The sequence below is a fragment of the Crocuta crocuta genome, unplaced genomic scaffold (genome assembly GCF_008692635.1).
Source record: "Crocuta crocuta isolate KB4526 unplaced genomic scaffold, BGI_CrCroc_1.0 scaffold218, whole genome shotgun sequence".
Taxonomy (NCBI): domain Eukaryota; kingdom Metazoa; phylum Chordata; class Mammalia; order Carnivora; family Hyaenidae; genus Crocuta; species Crocuta crocuta.
The window spans coordinates 4,646,640-4,666,975 of NW_027533170.1; the positions used below are offsets into that span (position 1 = coordinate 4,646,640).

Consider the following 20,336-nt stretch of genomic DNA (forward strand, 5'->3'; position numbering starts at 1 on the left):
TCTCCAGGAGTTCATAATGAAGCAAGCAGTATCAATACTACTTAAGATATAAAAACCCATTTCTCCTGGCAACAACTGAAAACCCAACTCCATACCCCTTATATGGGACACATTCCCAGCAAACGGGCCCAACGAAGCACTGGACCAAGACCGTGATGGAGACGTGGCTCTGGCAAAGTACCACTGGGTCACACTTAAAGCACTAATCCTATCTGTCATTTTCAAATATGGAGCTGTTTAATGCCTTCCCTTGTTTGGACCAACCATTTGGAGGATCCCAACCTGCTTTGAAGCCATGGCATTTAGCTATCCAAGTTTTTGTTTGTGGCTTTGTTTCAAACTTAAAGAGTAGTTCAAGGAACCCACTAGCAACATACTGCATCAACAAGTTGATTCCTAAAAAATAAATATCTTCCACTGAAGAGATCAGTGTTCTTAACTGCTGTATCTTTAATTAAAGGAAAGGGAACAGTAAAGCTTACTTCTAACGTCAGTCATGAATTTGTACTCCGTTTAAATCATGACTTCCAACCACAATTGCTATACTAACTTAACTTTCCGCTGAAGGATCATGTTATTTACCTATTCGTAGTTAACTAACAACTGCCACAATATTTGTTAAAGTTAACAACAAATATTTTAACTTTATTTTAAAAAAAATTTTAAATGTTTATTTGCTTTTGAGAGAAAGACAGAGTGAGTAGGAGAGAGGCAGAATCCAAAGCAGGCTCTGAGCTGTCAGCACAGAGCCCGATGCAGGGCTTGAACTCACAGTGAGATGGTGACTTGAGCAAAGTCGGATGCTAACCAACTGAGCCACCCAGGCTATAACAAATGTTTTTTTTTTTTTAAATGAGCCTCTATTTCATCCCATCTAAACTTTTCCATCCACCCTTCAACTATGTCACATAAAAATGAACACAAGCAAAGCCTGGCAGAGAAGAGACCGACAGAGGGTCTATCAAGGTGCATTCTTTATTGGACTCAGTAAAGGGGAGACATAATGGCACATGAAGGAGACACATTAACTATGAGAAACGAAGTGAATACAGGTGAATGCAACATGCAAAAAACACGGGAGAGGAAACGGAAGAGGTGACACGGGAAAAGGTAGATAAATGGAGAAAGAAATATGGGAAGAGGAAGGAGAACTCAGGAAGCCAAAGAAAAAACAGAATGGAGACTTAAAAAAGGATGTAAATTTGGGGTGAACTTGGACAAACAGATCAAATTCTGACTGAGTTGGAGGAATTTGTCTGGTGCCGCATTAATAAAACCATTTGAATTTTCAAATGCTAAGGAAAATGTTTGTTTTTTAAAATGCTTCCTTGAATCTCCTCTTTTATGTTTATAAAATGATGCTCTGGACAGAAATTAAGGGCACTGTCTGAAGTGCTGGTGACATCCAGAAGGACTACTAACGGAAAAAAAGAAAAAAATGGTCATAGTTTTAAATTATGATAAATACTAACCACACCATGAATACAGAAAAGTGCAGTTGTGGCTACTACTTTCTGTAACATATAACGTCCTAGATGTAATTTCAGTACTTTTATTTTTTTTTCTTCCTTAGTTTATTGTCAGGTTGGTTTCCATATAACACCCAGTGCTCATCCCAACAAGTGGCCACCTCCATGCCCATCTCCCCCCTTCCCCCTCCCCCACCTCCATCAGCCCTCAGTTTGTTCTCAGCATTCAAGAGTCTCTCATGGTTTGCCCCCCTCCCTCTCTCCAACTATTTTTCCCTTTTTCTCCTGCTTTGTCCTCCCCATTAACTTCCTCCTAATCAGTGCTTTTAACACTACCACACTACAGTCAGAAGAAGGCCGAAACCCTACTGTCTCATTTGCGTTTGAAACAGGTATTCAGGGAAAGCCTAGTTAACAAAAGCAAAACCTTCAAATTTCACTCAGCTGAACTGGAGAACTTCTTGTATTATTCATGGCCTGGAAATAACACCCACAGAAGTGAAAACTTAGATACCTTGTTTAATGTAATAATGACTCTGAAGAAAACAGAATACTAAATACTAAAATACTTAAAATAATAAAACATAAGACTTCTTATTTTCCAGATAGTGTTTGTCCCCAAACATCCTGGTGTTTAAGAACTTACATAGTATAATGACCAAAAATAAACTAGCTGACATTAAAAAGCTCTACTATGAAAAGCTGTAACACCAAAATTTCCAGGTGAATAATTAGTGAGCTGTTACCTAGATTAATGACTGTATTTCATGTCAATGACATCTAGCCAAAACGACAGCACTAATATCTACCACCAATGGCCTGTGGCATCAGCTTGACCTTACTTTTTTACTTATTTATTTAAAAAAATTTTTTTAATGTTTGTATTTATATGAGAGAGAGAGAGATAGAAAGTGTGAGCAGGGGAGGGTCAGAGAGAGAGGGAAACACAGAATTGGAAGCAAGCTCCAGGCTCTGAGCTGTCAGCACAGAGCCCGATGAGGGGCTCGAACCCACCAACCGTGAGTTCATAACCTGAGCCGAAGTCAGACGCTTAACCGACTGAGCCTCCCAGGCACCCCAACTCGGCCTTATTTTAGAATTCCTGAGAGGCTCTAAGAGTTGGCAAAACCATTTTAGGAGTATTTACTTCAGATGTGAACCACTCCAAGCCACCAGCTTATGCAATGGGAGAAAATATGTGCAAAACCATTTATCTGATAAAGGGTTAATATCCAAAATATAAAAGGACCATTTCCAACTCAATAGCAAAAAATAAATATTTTTTAAAAATGTTTCTTTATTTTTGAGACAGAGAGAGACACAGCTTGAGGTGGGCAGGGGAAGAGAGAGAGGGAGACATAGAATCTGAAGCAGGATCCAGGCTCTGAGGTGTCAGCACAGAGCCTGATGTGGCCTGATGTGGAACTCCAACGCATGAACCATGAGATCATGATCTGAGCCGAAGTCGGATGCTTAACCATCTGAGGCCCCCAGAAGCACCCCAAATATTTTTTAAAATAGGCAAAGGAATTGAAAAATTATCCAAAGAAGACATACAGATGGCCCACAGGTATATGAAAGGGAGAAGGGGAGGAGGAGGGGGGAGGAGGAGGGGGAGGATGAGAAATACCATATTGCACTTTGGGGAATATTGCCCAGAAGAACTGAAATCAGGATCTTGAGGAGATATTTGCACTAATGGTCACTGCAGCAGTGCTCACAAAAGCCAAGATGTCAGAAAACCTCTAATGTCCATCAACGGAAGAATGTATAAAGAAAATGTGATCTATGCGGCCTGGAATGGAATATTTTTCAGCCTTACCAAAGTTGGGGGAGGGGGTGGGGAGAGGAAATCCTCCCAAGTGCAAGGACATGGATGAACTTCTGAGGACGTTATGCTGAGTGAAATGAGCTAGGCACAGAAGAACAGATACTGCATGATTCCACTTAGATGAGGTCTCTACGACAGACACACGGAAGCAGGGACAAAGCTGCTAAACCATCTGCATAAGGTTTTTGTTGTGTGAGGTGATTAAGTTCTAAAGATCTGCTGTACAACACTGTGCCTGTCTAGAGTTAACAATCTTGTATTATAACTTAACATTTGTTGAGAGTAGATCTCATGTTAGGTGTTCTTCCAAAAACAACAACAATAACAACAATAATAATAAATAATCAAAATCTCCTAGACCATTACCAGTTAGCAAGCAATGGAGAAAAAGATAATATAAAACAGAAGGTAGTGAGGCTGCTTGGCCACATGGGCTCCTTACCCTAAGCCAGGCAGGTGACTGTCCTCTTTGAGGCTTCCTTTCTAATAAACCCTTCAGAATACCTGGACACTGGAAAAATGAACTATATATAGGAAACACTGAAGACTTACTGAAATGAAAAACTAAATGAAGCTTTAGGGTATCCCAGGAAAAGAAAGAATCCTGGATAAAACAATAAAATTTATATTCAATGGACTGAGCCATTAAAAGGGAGTAAAAGATTGATGAATTTATTGATGGTCTCCTGAATGAAGTGATCATGTGTGTAATTGGTGTTTAGGTTAAGCCAAACGATATTTTAAATAAACACCTTTTAAATGACTTTTTAAGTAATCAGAAGTCTCAAATAACCTGGGCTGTGATACTTCAGGGCACCACACAGAGTTTTGCATGATACAAATATATTTTCTCACTTGCCAAACGACTGTGTGTGTATTCGGCAGCACGCAGCTACACTAGAGTACATAACGGTTGTATTCTATTCTCCAGCCATTTCGTACATGGATGGTCCATCTCCCAAATTAGATGATCAGCTTCTTTAGAGCAAAACCACACTGTCTTCTCCTTTTTGTATCTGTTAGCAGCTAGCATGGTGTTGGGCCACAGGACTACTCAGTAACTGCCTGCTGAAGCAAATGGTACCCTTAATTGTTGTCGTTTCTGTTTTCTGAAGTACAGCTGAATAGATTTAACGCTGTGGCGCTGTCAGCTTTTATACTTCATCCTGCTTCTGTGACTGCCGTGCGAGAAAAAGGCAAATTCAATCTTTACATTTACTCAATCGATGCTGCTCCTACCAGGATTATCAACAACAATGACAATCAATGCCAGTTCAAGTGGTGAGTTTTATTACACCAGAGTACCTTGTCACCTAGAGACTGAACCCAAAATATCTATACCAGACTTTGTCATTATTAGCCTGAACCTGGCTCAAAACAAATGATCAGTCCTAAATATATATTCACTGCCTATATCTTTCATTCTATAAGTGGGGATTAAAAAACAGTAAAAAGGGAAATAAAAAATAATTCTTTTTAAAGTAGATAAGTTGTATGTGTTCTCTATGTACTGACATCTTTATGAGCAAATGTGACGGTAATATGAATTGTAATGTCTATAGGTATATATATTTTTTCACACCTTTTTATAAAGAGATAAAATAATCAGAGTTCCTGGGGGGCTCAGCCAGTGAAGCGTCTGACTCTTGATTTTGGCTCAGTCATGATCTCCCCGTTCATGAGTTCGAGCCCTGTGCTGACAGAGCGGAGCCTACTTGAGATTTTCTCTCTCTCTTCCTCTCTTTCTGCCCCTCCCTCATGTACTCGCACATTCTCTCTCTCTCCCCCTCCAAATAATAAATAAACTTAAAGAAAAAGAGAGAGAGATAAAATAATCGACCGTAATCCTATCATAAGCTGGGAGTCAAAACAAAAAAGACAATTCTCATAGTAAGTACCTTCCAAATAGAAGACCACGTTGCAATGCTCATCAACTTACGGTGAAGAAATTTTTCGTTGCCAGGGCAGAAAGATGAAATGGAACTATGAAGCAGTTAAAGCTTGTTTATAATCAGGGTTAAACTAGAACATGAAACTAACAAGGTAGTGACAGTGGTCCCCAAAGGTCCCATTTTAATAAGCTTGAAAGGAAAAGGATCAGAATCCAGGCTTAATTGTCATTTACAATCCTATAACTCATGACAAATTTATGCAGCCGTGAAAACATTCATTTAAAGTCAGAGCAGGATTATATCATCTCTTCAGATTTAATTGAAATTTTGAAGGGGGGAAAAAAAAACCCAGTAGCTTATTTATGGTTCTTTGACAAATCTATTTTATTATACCTTTTTTATCTCTAATTCTCTTACTTGAAGAAATGACCATATATGAACATGATACCTGCTATTTCCTTATGTTCATTACTTTGCCTAATGTGATTTATTTTTAAAAAATTTTTAAAGTGATTTAAATTAAAATTAACATCTAGTTTGTGTCATGCAAAATCGACAATAATGAAAAAAATTGTATTTCATTTTTCCAATTTTAAAACACTAGCCTTGAATATATTAATATCAAAATGGTGGTTCTGGGGCTCACACTATGCTATATTTTATTTCTCCTGACCCATTTTTTAAAGATGAATGGAAAGTGTGTTTTTAAATCAAGCCACTATGATGACTATTATCTGTTGAGCTGAAAAAGTCCTATCTGTACCAACTTCCACTGGCAAAATTGAGATTACTTTTCTAATTTAAGGAAAGCAGGAACGAGGCCAAAATGAACATGTAGAAGTCAGAGTGAGAGAGACTGTATTCACATTTATCGCCACAATGAAAGAAAAAAACCACCCTTCTAATCCTGATTCCTAGAAAAGATGGTAAGCTCTACTGAAACATAAGCATATGTGCATTATTCTGATGACATTTTATTCCTTCTCTTGCCTTGTTGACATTTATAACATGACCCAGTTCGGCTGAAATTACCATAGTGAAAAAGTAGCTGCATTGTGATAAGTGATTTTACCTAGACATGCTGTCTGGTTCCCACTGGTATACACACACTGACATCCCTGGGTAAGAGAGACTAATTCCTTCTACTCGTCTTTTTCATGATAAAAGGCATCGATAGTGGTTTTTTAAAATTCCTTGCTTCTAAATGTTGAAACTGAAAAGCTGTGAACGCTTGGTATCATCAATCAAGTCAGAAAACTAAGCCGTGTAATGACACAAGCTAAAAGAAAAAAACAAAAACAAAACAACCCTGAAGCCAATACGTTGGGAAATAAAGATAAGAGGAATGAAATCACCTAAGTGGGTGGTCTTAGGATTTCTGACCATGTTCCCTGTTCCCCGCAGGTAACAGCGGACTGGCGCTGGGAGGCATCTGAGACAGGACATAAATGCAGAATTTCAAGGACAAGACTGTTCTAGGTTAAATGACCAGGAAGTATACATGGAATAAAAAGTCTCTGCAGGTAGCACCACGTTACAGATGTAAAATCAAGGAGTCTTTCAAAGATACCATGAAAGATAGAAAAAACAAAGTGGAAGAGGTCCTCAAAGGAACTGATGGAAAAGGTGGAGGAGAGGTAATCATGACCAATGTACGACAAAGTTATTAGAATTACTACTGGCAATAAGACTGTCTGCTCCAAAAAACCCAAGCCTTGGTGACTGAAATGCAAAGTTCCATCGAGGAGGAAGCTAGTTGGGTAAGAGAAAAGAATTTCTGTCTGTGGCCTGAATCTAATATTTAAGTAAGGAGTTTTTAAAAAAAATTTTTTAAAGTTTATTTGAGAAAGAGAGAGAGAGCACAAGTGGGGGAGGGTCAGAGAGAAGTAGAGACAGAATCCCAAGCAGGCTCTGCAACATCAGTGCAGGACCTGATGGGGGGCTTGAACTCACAAACCATGAGACCATGACCCGGGCCTAAAGTAAGAGTTGGACATTTAACTGACTGCACCACCAGGTGCCCCAGGATTCATTTAAAACAATTTTTTTAAGGTTTTTTTATTTGTGAAAGACAAAGAGAGACAGAGCATGAGTCAGGGAGGGGCAGAGAGAGAGGGAGACACAGAATCTGAAGCAGGCTCCAGGCTCTGAGCTGTCAGCACAGAGCCCAATGTGGGACTCGAACTCCCAAGCCGTGAGATCACGACCTAAACCCAAGTCAGACACTTAACAGACAGAGCCACCCAGGCACCGCCCGCACCCCCCCCGCCCCAGGATTCCTTTTAAATGTTCAACTCTGACTTATGCCAAGAAGAGTGAACCCATCGTACTGATAGCAAAGGGTGCTGCTTCCCACCCTCATGAAGCAGAAAGGCCAAAGAGAGTGAGAGTCAGAGTGAGCAGAAGAGGCCCACTTCCCAACACCTTGGGCTTTGGGCACAGAAATAATGTGAATTTGTGCAAAATCAAAGTGAAGTTAGACAAAGGCTGACGATGGGTGTTTAATGTCTAAACTGTCAAGATCAGCAACTTGCCTACATGATAAATTCTTAATACTATATGAGGGGGTATAATAAATCATAACTGCAATTTTGATGAACCAATATGGAATTTCAGGGCAGCTGAAGTCACACTGGGACTCAGGGGTCCTGGATGTTTGTGGTGGGATGGGATGGGATGGGATGGGAGAGCAGGAACATCACCAGTGGGTGTATGGCCTGACCCGCACAGGGAGTGGAAGCCTGATGGTACCTCGCAGGAGGTAAGGACGTGTGAGGGAAAAAGGGCTAGGGCTGGGCCTATAGACAAAAGTTGTTTTCAGAGAAGGATTCTGAGAGACCCGGTGTCCAAGCACAGCGGCATTTATTAAAGTGAACGCAATGCCATTTTGGAAGCTCCAAAAGACCTCAACAGACAGCATCTTAATGAGAAAGAGCCCCCAGGGCATGCACTACAGAGGTGGTGGTGAGGGTCTACCCTCCGGTGAATCCATGACAAGAGTAAGGGATTATGCGGAGGCGGGTGCACGAGTGAAACTGCCCTGGGGGCTACCAGAATAAACTGGGGTACACTTTACAGGGAGGTGACAGGTAGGACATGAACCAAGACCACAAGGCTATGATCATTCATGTGTGTGCACGTGAACCCCCAGAATGGTGTGCCTTGAGCCTCTGAGAATGCTCTAGTCTGACAGATGTCATTAAGGGAGAGGGGATCATTCTGCAAAGAGTGGAGGTCAGGGTAAGAGTACATGCCCTAGAACACACTTCTAATTCTAGAACACTTAGAAAAGTAGCCTTCTTCCCTGACACTTTATAGCATCTCTCGTGGGTACCACTGGGGGCAGTGGTGGTGGTAGTTTTCTGAACCATGATGATGGAAACTGCAACCGAGGACACCTGCCTAGTGCCAGCTGCCGTAGAAAACACTTTGTTAGGCATTAACTCGCTTAAGTCTCGCAAGGATGTTGGGAGGAAGGTTATGATTTAACCTCGCTTGATTAATTGGAACTGAGCTTAGAATCTGTCCAAGGTTCCGTGGAAGGTAAGGGACAGCAGGAGCTTAGGGATGTTTTGGCCAGAGCTGTGCTCCAGAAGCATGTTTTGTTTGGCAGCCTGACTGAGACTCCACAGAGCAGAACCCTGAGAGTATCATTACCCAAGGCGAGAAGCAGGGACAGGGCCATGGCCATGAGCCAGGACCCCAGGTTCCCCGCTGAGGCTAACCATGGTAGAGTTCAAGTATTCTGAGTAGGGCTATGCGGTACTTAAAGTGTTCCTTCAATATGCTGGAATTCTCTAAGTGTTCCATCCATACCGAGGAGTCACCACTCCTCAGGATAAGGGCAGAAGATGAATCTCCTCCAACTCAAGTGGCCTGGAGTGAGGCTAAGAAAGGAGACTTAAGTCTTGTCAGGCTGACCTCCAGTTTCTTCTCCAACCTTAGGAACTCAGCCGTCCTCAGTTCACGAGTGGGAATGTGGGTCCCCCAACTTGAATCCTCCCCACAACCTTACCACGTGAATATGCCCAACTGTCTGTGCTCCACTTTGGACCCAACCACCACTTGGCTTCTAAAAAGTGAAAGTTGGAAAATGTTTGCCACCTGAATTATAAAACTCTGTATGCACTCCAAAGGAAATGGACCACATAAATTCCTCAAAATAAGCAATAAATGGTAAGCATACATGACAGGAAGTGGCACAAATGAGAAGACTGCATACAAAACAGTCATGCTATTTTATGTACAATCATTTAAAAACGGTAAGTCTTTAAGCAGAACATAATTTCAGCTGATAAGTAGTCTGGAACACTGACACTTAAATTTTTAAGACACATTTATAGTCTAATGTTACATACTGAATGCTATATCTAATAAAGGCAAAATAAATTTATGGCCACATTTAAAATGCAAGATTGGATAAAATCGATTACGTTTTACAGGTTTGTTTCCCCTCCTACAGACTCTCTAGCTTAAGCTGAGTTCAACTTGTCCAAAAAACAAAAAACTTTTTCATCCAAGCGGTTGGTAAAAAGTGAATGCTTACTATGGACCAGACAGTGTGTTTAGGATCTCTTACCGTCACAAAATTTAGAAAGACAAAAATACAAGGAAATAGGCAAATAGAACTGCAAGCTGTAATAACAGGTAGAAAAGTAACAATGGCCCAGGATGGACATGGTGTTCACGGCACACCTTTCTAAGTATATCTCTTTGAGTTAAGAAAAGGTATCATAAGCCACAGAAAAGAGTCTGATGTTATACTAAGTACAACGGAGAGTTACTGAAAAGTGTTTTAGGCAGGGAGTGAGGTTATCTACATAACATTCTAAGAGGGTCAACTTTTAACCATGTAACAGTGGATTAGAGAGGAAAGTGAGGATTGGGAAAGTCAAAGAACTATGACGCTTTGGAACAGGTGGCAATAGATATGAGAGGATAAGTGGATTCAAGGTATAATTTGAAGAGAGAAGCAATATGGCGAAAAGCTGGATGGGGGAATGCATGAAAGGAACTGAGGACTGAGTCCTGCCTTGAGTAAACTTAAGGTAATAGTGCACCAAATGGTAAAACTCTTCAAAACAAACATCCTCCAAGTCCCAGTGTACTCAAAGGGTCTTTTAGAAAAAGAGCTATTATTTAGGACAGGACTAGTTAAAGAAAGAAGGAAGGGAGGGAGGGAGAGAGGAAGAGACAGCAGGAATCGGTGCCATTATTTGGGGCATTCTGATATCCCAAGCTTATGTTACAACACTGGATGGTTGATTCTTGTTATTTATCTGCCCATCTCCACATCTATTTTCCATTTAGTAGATAATTTGCATGAAGCAGGCATACTCTATAATTAAAATGAAATTAAAATTAGTTCCAGGTTGGAATGAATTTCTTCTACAGTTTTTAGAAAAAAAAACACAACCACATACTTACTGATGTTTCATTCCAAGTAAATTTTAAAAATATATATTTTGCAGCTTATGGATACTCTGGTAATTGAAGAAACGAAAGAAGCTGTATGTGCTAATCAAATTGAGATATACAGAGTAAGAGAACTGTATAATTTTGAGGAGGGATGGCTTCTAGAAACGGACATGAAATCTTCTTTTTCTTTTCTTTAAGTTTATTTATTTTTGAAAGAGACAAAGCCTGACACGGGGGGGCTTAAACTCAGGCAACCATGAGATTGTGACCTGAGCCAAAACCAAGAGTCACAGGCTTAACTGACTTAGCCGCCCAAGTGCCCCAGGATATGAAAGCTTCTTAGAAGTCACATCACTCTAAGTTTCTGAGGAGGAAGTGGACTTAGGTAAAACAAAACAGGTGGGGAAGCAACGTTCAAGAATTAGTTCTGATACTGCCCATTAGTATTAAACCATGTGAAGTATTTTACCTGGCTGTACTTAAGTAGATTGTAGTACTAATCATCTGTTCTCCTTCCAGCTGTGAAACTCATGAACTTCATGGAACTATGTTAAAATAACTAATAATAGAGGTAATATGTTGGAAAAGTGGGAGAAACAAAATTCCTACTCTTCTTAAAGAAAACACTCCCCTATCAAAGGACAATAACATAACATTACTGTTTACTGACTTTACCTGGAAACAGTCAATAAACTCCGAGTAGATATATTCATAGTTGCAATGCTAGTCACTGCAGAAAACTTAAAAGTGGGTTAGTTCACAAGAGAATAAAATGTTCAACCACAGAGCAGGACCAAAAATTTTCCTTTGAGAATAAAAATATCCGCCTTGCCTTTTAATTCTAAGTTCTCCAATAACCACCAAGTCCAATGCCAAGCTATTTTCCAACCAAACGCCTAGAAATCTGACAGTGGTGAAGAATGAATAGTGGCTAGAGCTGTACTATTAAATGCACATACACACAAATTTATGGAAGCAGAGGAGAGCCTGTTGGCTAAAATAAAAATGTGCTATCCCTTTAAAAAAAAAAAGTATAAACTATCAACATGGAAGTGGAAGAGCTGATGTATAAGTTAATATCTAAAAACTTATCTTAAATTATATTGAGTGTTGAGAATTTTGTTTTTGTTTTTAATATGCATTATTAAAATCAACAGGGATGATTAAGTTCATGTTCTGGTCATGACTGAAGTGGCCACACAAAATGCCAGAGACAACACTGATAAAACACTAGATTAATGCAAACAAACTACATAGAGGCACTGCCTCCACTCTTAATAATGTACAGGTAGTTTTGGAATGTGAAATACAGTAAGAGAGAAAAATGGAAAGCAAACACATTTGCAAACAAGTCAAGTGTTTGTATTCTCAGACAACATGACCCTGTGTGTAGAAAACCCTGAGAAATTCACCCCCTCCAAAAACTACTCGAACTCAGAAACACACTGAGGAACGTCATGGGTTACAAGGCCCATGTAAATTGTATCTCTATGGACAACCAACAATTCAAAAGTGAAATTGAGAAAATAATTCTACTCCTAAGAGCTTCTAAGAAAATAAAATCCTTAGCAATAAATTTACCAACAAAAGCGTAACATCTATTTACTGAAAGCTACTAAGCCGATTTATATATATATGTATACATATATATATATATGAAAATGCAAAGAATGTAAAGGAGGCAAAATAATTTTGAGAAAGGAAGGAAGGTAGAAAGAATTATATAACCCAATTTCAAAAACCTGCTATAAAGCTACAGTAATGCAGACTATGTGGCATTGGTTTAAAGAAGGACATTTAAATCAATGCAGCATAACAGAGAGTCCAGAAATAAACCCTTCCATTCATGATGAACTGATTTTAGACAAAGGTACCACCAGGGAATTATAGGAAAGGAAGCATAGACCATACAACTACCTAACTGTCCCAACACTGTGCTGAAAGACTATCCTTTCCTCCATAAAACTATAAAACTTCAGGAAGAAAATACAGGGGGAAAAAAAAACCTTTTTTAAAGTTTTTTATTTGGAGAGAGAGAGAGTACGAGCAGGGAAGGGGCAGAGAGAGGGAGAGAGACAATCCCAAACAGGCTCCATGTTGTCAGCACAGAGCCCAATGCAGGGCTTGATCTCACGTGAGATCATGACCTGGGCTGACACCAAGAGCCTGGGTGGCTCAGTCAGTTGAGTCTGACTCTTGATTATGGCTCAGGTCATGATCCCAGGGTTGTGGGATGGAGTCCTGAGTCGGGCTCCGGGCTGAATGTGGAGCCTGCTTTGAATTCTTGCTCTTTCTCCCTCTGCTCTTGTCCCCTACCCCCTGCTTGTGCTCTCTCTAAAATCAAAATCAAAATATAAATAAGTAAGTAAATAAATAAATAAATAAATATTTGTTGAATAAATGGCATTCGGACAAAATATGAATAACCATACTCATTATTTCTTGCTTCACCTATTATTTTATAGTGAAAATTTTCTCCCTGGTATATAAATTTTTTTTAATGTTTTATTTATTTCTAGGAGAGAGAGACAGCGTGAGCAGGGGAGGGTCAGAGAGAGAGGGAGTCACAGACTGAAACAGGCTCCAGGCTCTGAGCTGGCAGTCAGCACAGAGCCCGACGCGGGGCTCGAACCCACGAACCGCGAGATCATGACCCAAGCGAAAGTCGGACGCTTAACTGACTAAGCCACCCAGGCGCCCCAACCTGGTATATAAATTTAACTTACTTTACATTCATCATTACTGAATACGTAGAAATATGCTAACATTTCCAAAGTAGTTCCTAGATTTCACTTCTTCATGCTTTCTCTTGTTTTTTATTTTCTATAAAGAAAAAAAATCATTTAATATAGAATATATCTGACTCCTGTAAAGATGTGCAATGTAGAATTTACATGTGGACAGCAAAAATACAGTGAAAGATGTCAGCTTGAAAGAAATAACAAACACAGATAAATAAAACTAAAATAACACACAATACTATTAAATATTTTATATAGTTTACTTAAGAGCAGTCTGCCAACACCAATCAACTAAAATAACCATAACATTAAAAAAAAGCCTAAATATTTTTTTCTTTTAAATTCTAGTTTCTTTTGTGAACAAAAAGGCCAAATGAATAACTGAGGTAATTTCTTGTAAGGTTATCTTTCTGTCCAACCTTATGTTCCTGAACAGAACGTTCAATTTGTTCATGAAACACTATGTCCATTTATGATCACAAGGAGATTCTATTCTACTTTTAAAACCACATTCCCATTTAACGAGATGAGTCAGTGAGTCCATGTAAAACCCTTTGGAATATAAGAGTCTGATAGTCTAACAGGTACAGAAACCGTAATTGTTAACCAAAATAATTCTAATCCATGTTACAATTTTTCATGTTTTCACCAACAGAGGTTTCAGGATAAGTGGATTTCCAAATTAAACTTTAATTAAAATTTAATTCCAACAGTCAAAACCTACTTTTCTTAAGATCCACATAAACCATCTTACTGTTTATTCTTTTCAATTCGGGAACACTTTCATGAAAATAGAGTAGCAGGCTTAAATTGAGCTCAATTATCCCTAAATAGTAAGGCATCACGATTTCTTCTTGATTGTACTCTGTGCCCTCCCCAACTCCTGAACACCCCAGGGATCAGTCACAAGTTTTCCTCCCTTGATCCCATGTCTATTTCGAATATAATCCACACTCTCAGCAATGCTGGCTGGTGCACTAGGCATCCCCACACCCATTTCCTCACCAAAGGACATACACGTATCAAGAAGCTCCATACATCTTCTCATATACCTGTGCAGGTCTATTTCTGGTTTTGTTTCCTTGTTGAACTGTCTTCCCATCTGTTTATCTATCTAGTTATTTTTCCTCTGGGAAGAAGAAAAATCTTGGAAAATAAAGGACTCCGTAAATTGAACCCTACTTCCTTCTTGACTTACAACCCATTTAAACAAAGAACAGTGGCTGAAACAAACATAACATCCAAAATAACTGGGAGAGCCACCTCAAACAGAGCTTATTAAGTTGAAAGTACAAAAAAATGGTTCTTACTTAAAGAACCATTTTATAAAAACAGAAGCTATCCTGAAACTTTCAAAGAGTGACAGTATACCTTTCGATCCATATGTGGCCTGTGCTATGTATACGTATCTCTAAGTAGTGAGATGTAGGCATTGATACCTTTTCTTTCCAAAGGTAAACACCGGTAATTAGTATTATAAATCTCAGAAGTCTTTTTCATAGCATTTCTATAGGATCTGGAGAACACAGGCTCCTATCAGGACTCTGGGACCGACTGGGTGTGTGAACATGAGTAACCGTATCACCATGAATATTCTCGGCAGTAAGATGAAGGGATTGGTATTTATTTAGAAGACAGTCTCTCTTTAAAAAAAACAAAAACAAGACCCTTTACATATTCCCATGGGACAATAAGGGTAAGCTCTTATTACCTACTGCTTAAAAACATGAACGACCCGATGTTATGCAAATTCAAAAACTGAACTGTTCCACTGGTGACTTAGAGAAGTTATGAAATAAATGAGTATACGTGAAAATCTGAAACAGCAGCTGTGTATTATATTATTTTTCAGTGTTCAGATACTGCTTGGGTTACATATCGGTCAGTGGATCCTTGGCAATAACCCTCCTCTTCTTTCTCTCACCAGAGTCCAAGGCCATGAGCTCAGAAACAGTGATCTATACAAATACCTCCCAATCATCTCCTAACATTCCCAAAATTTATGATTCTATGATACCTACCTCTTCCAGGCAAGAACAGAATGGAATGAAAGAATCACAAGGCAAAGATTAAGTATGGTCAACTCTTCATCAACCACTAGGACATTTTCTGGTACCTCAGAAGAGTTCCTCTGCTTCCTGGCTGAATGCCCCATAATGCATCTTAAGTCTTCACTCCTGAAGACCATGAATGGAATGGAGTATGTCTGAGATTCTCAAAATGTGGCCTTGTTATCTGAGACTGTAATACCTGATAATGCTCTATAGGTAATTATAGATGACTCTGGATGTACTGTTATGTCTTAGTATCTAACCTCTGCCCCTTTTATGAGGCCTCTCTGCTGCTGAAGAACTAACAAGGGGCACTGGGTGGCTTAGTTGTTTAAGCATTTGACTCTTAATTTCGGGTCAGGTCATGATCTCACCGTCCAGGAGATTGAGCCCCACATTGGGCTGTGTGCTGACAGCGCAGAGCTTATTTGGGATTCTCTCTTTCCCTCTCTCCCTGCCCCTTCCCTGCTCATTCTCTCTCTCCCTCTCCCTCTCTCTCTCAATAAATAAGCTATATATGAAAAAAGAAAATAACCAACAACAGCTGCCAAACCAACAACAGCTTCCTGTCTGTTACAGGAAGCTTCAGCTTTGATGCCTGGCTTTCGAAGACGGCATAATCTGGGCTCCAGCCACATAGGCAAACAAATCTGACATAAGCTTAAGACCAAAACCTGGCAGAGAGTATAAATAAGAAAAACCTGAGACTAATTTCATTCCTTAATACAGTTAAATAAAAAAAAAAAAAGCTAAACCGTCATCAAATTATCATCAAATCCATTGGGGTATTAAAAAACAAAATAAAATACCGGAATTAATTAGAGCCTATCCAAGAATAACATGATGATTCAAGGATAGGAAAATAATCAATATAATTCATGGTTTCATAAAATAAAAGCCATCAGTATAGGATACAAAATCCCAAGACGGCATGGATAGGGGCCAAACAGGACTTGATGGATTTAGTGGGTAGGTTTTGTTCCGTTTCCTATAGCTGCTCTTGCAAATGACCACAAACCTGATGGCTGAAACAACAGAAATGTATGCACTCAGCATACAGCAGTCGGCAAACAGCTGCACTGGGCCCAACCCTTAGTGTCTCACAGGACTGTGCTCTCTGGGAAATGGCTTTGGGATTCCTTCACTTGCGGCCCTGTCACTCCAGTGTCTACCCCAGGGATCCCATCGACTTCTCCTAGTACGTCTGTCACATCTCCCTCTGCCTCTCAAAAGAAATCTGTGATTATGCTTACAGCCTACCCAGATTCTGCAGAATAATCTCTACAACTCAAGATCTTTAACTTCATCAAATCTGCAGAGATGCTTTTCCTTATTAGATAATGTGTCCAAGGTCCAGGGATTCATACCTGATATATGGGGGGAGCCATTTTTCTACTTGCCACACTCTTCCTCAAAAAACAAAACAAAAGAAAAAAACACACAACTTTCTTCTCCGTATTAGTTTGCTAGAGCCGCTGTACAAAATACCACAGACAGGGTGGTTTACACAACAGAAATTTTCTTGCACAGTTCTGGAAGAAATTCCAGATCAGAAGCCAGCAGGTGGGTTTCTCCCGAGGCCTCTCCTTGGCTTGCAGGTCGCCCGGCCCTTCTGTGGGTTGTCTTCACATGGCCTCTTCTGTGCACATGTATCCTTGATCTCTCTTCCTCTTCTTAAAAGGACACTAGTCCTATTGGATCAGGGACCCACCCTTACGACTTCAATTAACCTTAATTACCTCTTTAAAGGACCTGTCTCCAAATATAATTGCATTAGGGGCTCGGGCTTCAGCCTATGAATTTTGGGGAAATAACGAGAGTCCTTAACACTCTCTAAAGAAGGTTCATGTGGGGGAAGAGTCAAAGCCTCAGTCAAGATTGGTTAAAATGTTCTAATAATAGGGGTACCTGGGTGGCTCAGCTGGTTAAGTGTCTGACTTCAGCTCAGTCATGATCTCTGAGTTCATGAGTTCAAGTCCCGTGTAGGACCCTGTGCTGATAGCTCAGGGCCTGGAGCCTGCTTTGGACTCTGTGTCTCCTTGTCTCTCTGTCTCTCCCCTGCTTGTGCTCTGTCTCTCTCTCTCAAAAATAAATAAACATTTAAAAAGATGTTCTAATGATAAAAAATTAAAGGCAAGGTTTTTTTTGAGCTCTTTATTGCTCTACCACCCACGACTTGCCCTAAAGGGTTCTCTCAGGGCCTATTCTTTTTTCTACCTTGTCTTAGAAGAGACTGCTTCCTAGATATCTGGTCCACTTTCCCTGCTTCCCCCAAATTTATGCCAAACCTGGATTAAGGAAACCCCTACAGCCAGCCTAGGTACAGTTCCTAAAGGTCCAAATAAAGACCTATTAATTATGTTTACTAAGTTGGATCAACTTTAGAAAATTGTTTTCTATTTTTTTAAAAAAATTTTTAATGTTTTTATTTATTTCTGAGAAAGAGAGCATGAGTGGGGGAGGGTCAGAGAGAGAGGGAGACACAGAATCCGAAACAGGCTCCAGGCTCCTGAGCTAGCTGTCAGCACAGAGCCCGATGTGGGGCTTGAACCCACGAACCGTGAGATCATGACCTGAGCTGAAGTCGGCCGCCCAACCAACTGAGCCACCCAGGCGCCCCATCCTATTTTCGTTAGTATCCTCAGAAACTGTGTAAGGCAAACCCGTTTCTAACAGTGTAAATTTGTAAACAACCCCAATCTACACAGAAGGGAATATATGTAAGGAGTTTACTGTTAAGAGTGGTTGATTTGGGGTAGTGGAACTGTGGGAAATTTTTTTTCTTATTTCTACTGTCTGTATTTTCTAAATCTTCCATAATGGCCATCTAATAATTTCAGAATTAAAACAAAACCTTTCTGTAAAAATATATAAATCACTGTTTCTTTTTTTAAAATGTTTTTAATGCTTATTTATTTTTGAGAGAGAGGGAGACACAGAATCCGAAGCAGGCTCCAGGCTCCGAGCTGGAGCTGTCAGCACAGAGCCTGATGTGGGGCTTGAACTCACGAATCCTGAGATCATGACCTGAGCCAAAGTCGAACGCTCAACCAATTGAGCCACCTAGGCGCCCCATAAATCACTTAATGGCTATTTAATCACTGTGTTTACTTATAAGTATCTTTAAAAGGATCTATTAAAACTTATCCTTGCTCAAATATTTGTAAATCCTACAATCCTAATTTAAAAGTTTTCACCTTTGTGTTACTTAAGTTTGTAGTGCAGGATTTAAAAAAGGTAATGAAAAGCTTGAACAGAATTACAATTCCATTCTGGTATGTTTAAATTTTTATCCACTTTCAAAAGTTCCATGCTAGACATGCATAAAATTAACTGCTGATTAACTGTGCTATTTATAATAATGTTGGTGAAAACATGGGTCTTCTTTAAAGTATAACCAAATTCTCTAAAAACTGTATCTATGAGAATATCAGATTTGTCTTATGTTTCTTCTGAAAGCACAAAAAAAAAACAAACCTTTGTGGTTTATGTAAAGGATGTACACATATCCACACTGTACATATTCTGGGGAATCAGCTTTTTTCATTTTTATAATGAAGACAGTTGAGCAGTGAGTAAAATAATCTGAATTAAGAGAAACACAACAGGAAATATTACAAAGAAAAACTCTGGAGAAGTTCCGATTTTCTCCTGAATGTGAAATCTGATCAGTTTGCTATCTATTCTTTTTTCCAATAATGAAAACTTTAGGTCATGTTTAAAAATACACATCAAAGGAAAAAGGGTTTCCTTAACATTAAACTGCTTCTTTTGTCTGCAAAAACACCAAATCCAAAAATATTGGACACTGTGTTCTTTTAGGATTAAACCGCTAATCTAACTGGAGAAAATTATCAGAGTTGTAAGGGTCTGTGATGTCTTACTTCAGAACAACTGTACCTTGATATTAAATTCTGTAAATGATAAGGCTTTTCCTTTCCCACAGGACAGCAGCCTCAATGGGAGATTTTCTATTCTAACCTTGATAGGAAGAAGTAAAAAAACAACAACAAAAAAAAACACAACCAAAAAACCCTGTTTTTCTTCACAGCACTCAGTATATCCTCCGATACTTATACCCAAATTTCCTTACAAAGGAAATCTTCAAGGAAAAAATAAAAAGTTCTGCACTGATCTACAAATAATTAGGCAATATTAAGATATCGATAATAAACAAATGAGAATAAGGGCAAAAGCCATTTATTTATTTAATTTTAATGTCTGTTTATTGAGAGGAAGAGTGTGAGCAGGGGAGGGGCAATCCAAAGCAGTTTTTGTCAGCACAGAGCCCGACGCAGAACTCGAACTCAAAAACCACAAGATCATGACCTGAGCCTAGTGGGACACTTAACCAACTGAACCACCCAGGCGCCCCAAAAGCCATTTATTTTTAAACTCAACACTATACCTGCATAAGCAAAATACTGAATAAAATCCTCACCAACATCTTTTTAACCGTCCCATTTTATAAAAGTTACATGTAACAGAGCTTCACTCAGTATTATTTCTTTTGTACTCATCTCAACGAAATGAACTTGACCATAATGCATCAATGCTAGCTACAGTACTTAAAATATTCTGAGGTATTCTCTTTAATGTAGATAAACTTTCTTTGTATACTTACATCTTTATAGAATACTGAAGACAGATATTAAAACTACATAAAGCATTGTTCACATTTTATACACCACATTCACTGACATGGCATTTGCATTAAGATATGAATTCACATAAAGAATACCAATAAATTATGAAAAGGCCACGAAATGTAAAATCAAAATGACCCTGATAAATAAAGCCACACAGTATCTTCATTTCTCCCGATGTATATGCTGTCTATCAAGGAAATAGATGGCGAATGTTTATTCAATGAAAAAGACCTCTGAAGAGGTTAGGAATGCATTGATCCTTAACCTTTCTGGATTTATAGGCTT

At 39.2% G+C, this 20,336-nt stretch overlaps 1 protein-coding gene and 1 long non-coding RNA gene across 5 annotated transcripts in view; one reads left to right on the forward strand and one right to left on the reverse strand.

Moving 5' to 3' along the window:
• Positions 1-20,336, reverse strand: part of COMMD10 (COMM domain containing 10) — a 202,435-nt gene that overhangs the window by 55,315 nt on the left and 126,784 nt on the right. Inside the window, exon 6 of one of the 3 annotated variants that reach the window (XR_013330775.1) lies at positions 13,337-13,433. The exons of the other annotated variants lie outside the window; for them this stretch is intronic. The gene's annotated coding sequence lies outside the window, so the exon portion shown is untranslated. The remainder of the gene's footprint in view (positions 1-13,336; positions 13,434-20,336) is intronic. 3 annotated transcript variants of the gene reach the window in all.
• LOC144216866 (uncharacterized) lies at positions 10,875-19,525 on the forward strand. 2 transcript variants are annotated; one of them, XR_013330777.1, is made up of 3 exons: positions 10,875-11,009; positions 15,279-15,618; positions 19,349-19,525. It is a non-coding gene; the product is annotated as an uncharacterized LOC144216866 (long non-coding RNA). The 2 variants fall into 2 exon arrangements; XR_013330776.1 differs by lacking the exon at positions 19,349-19,525 and having other exon boundaries at positions 15,279-15,644.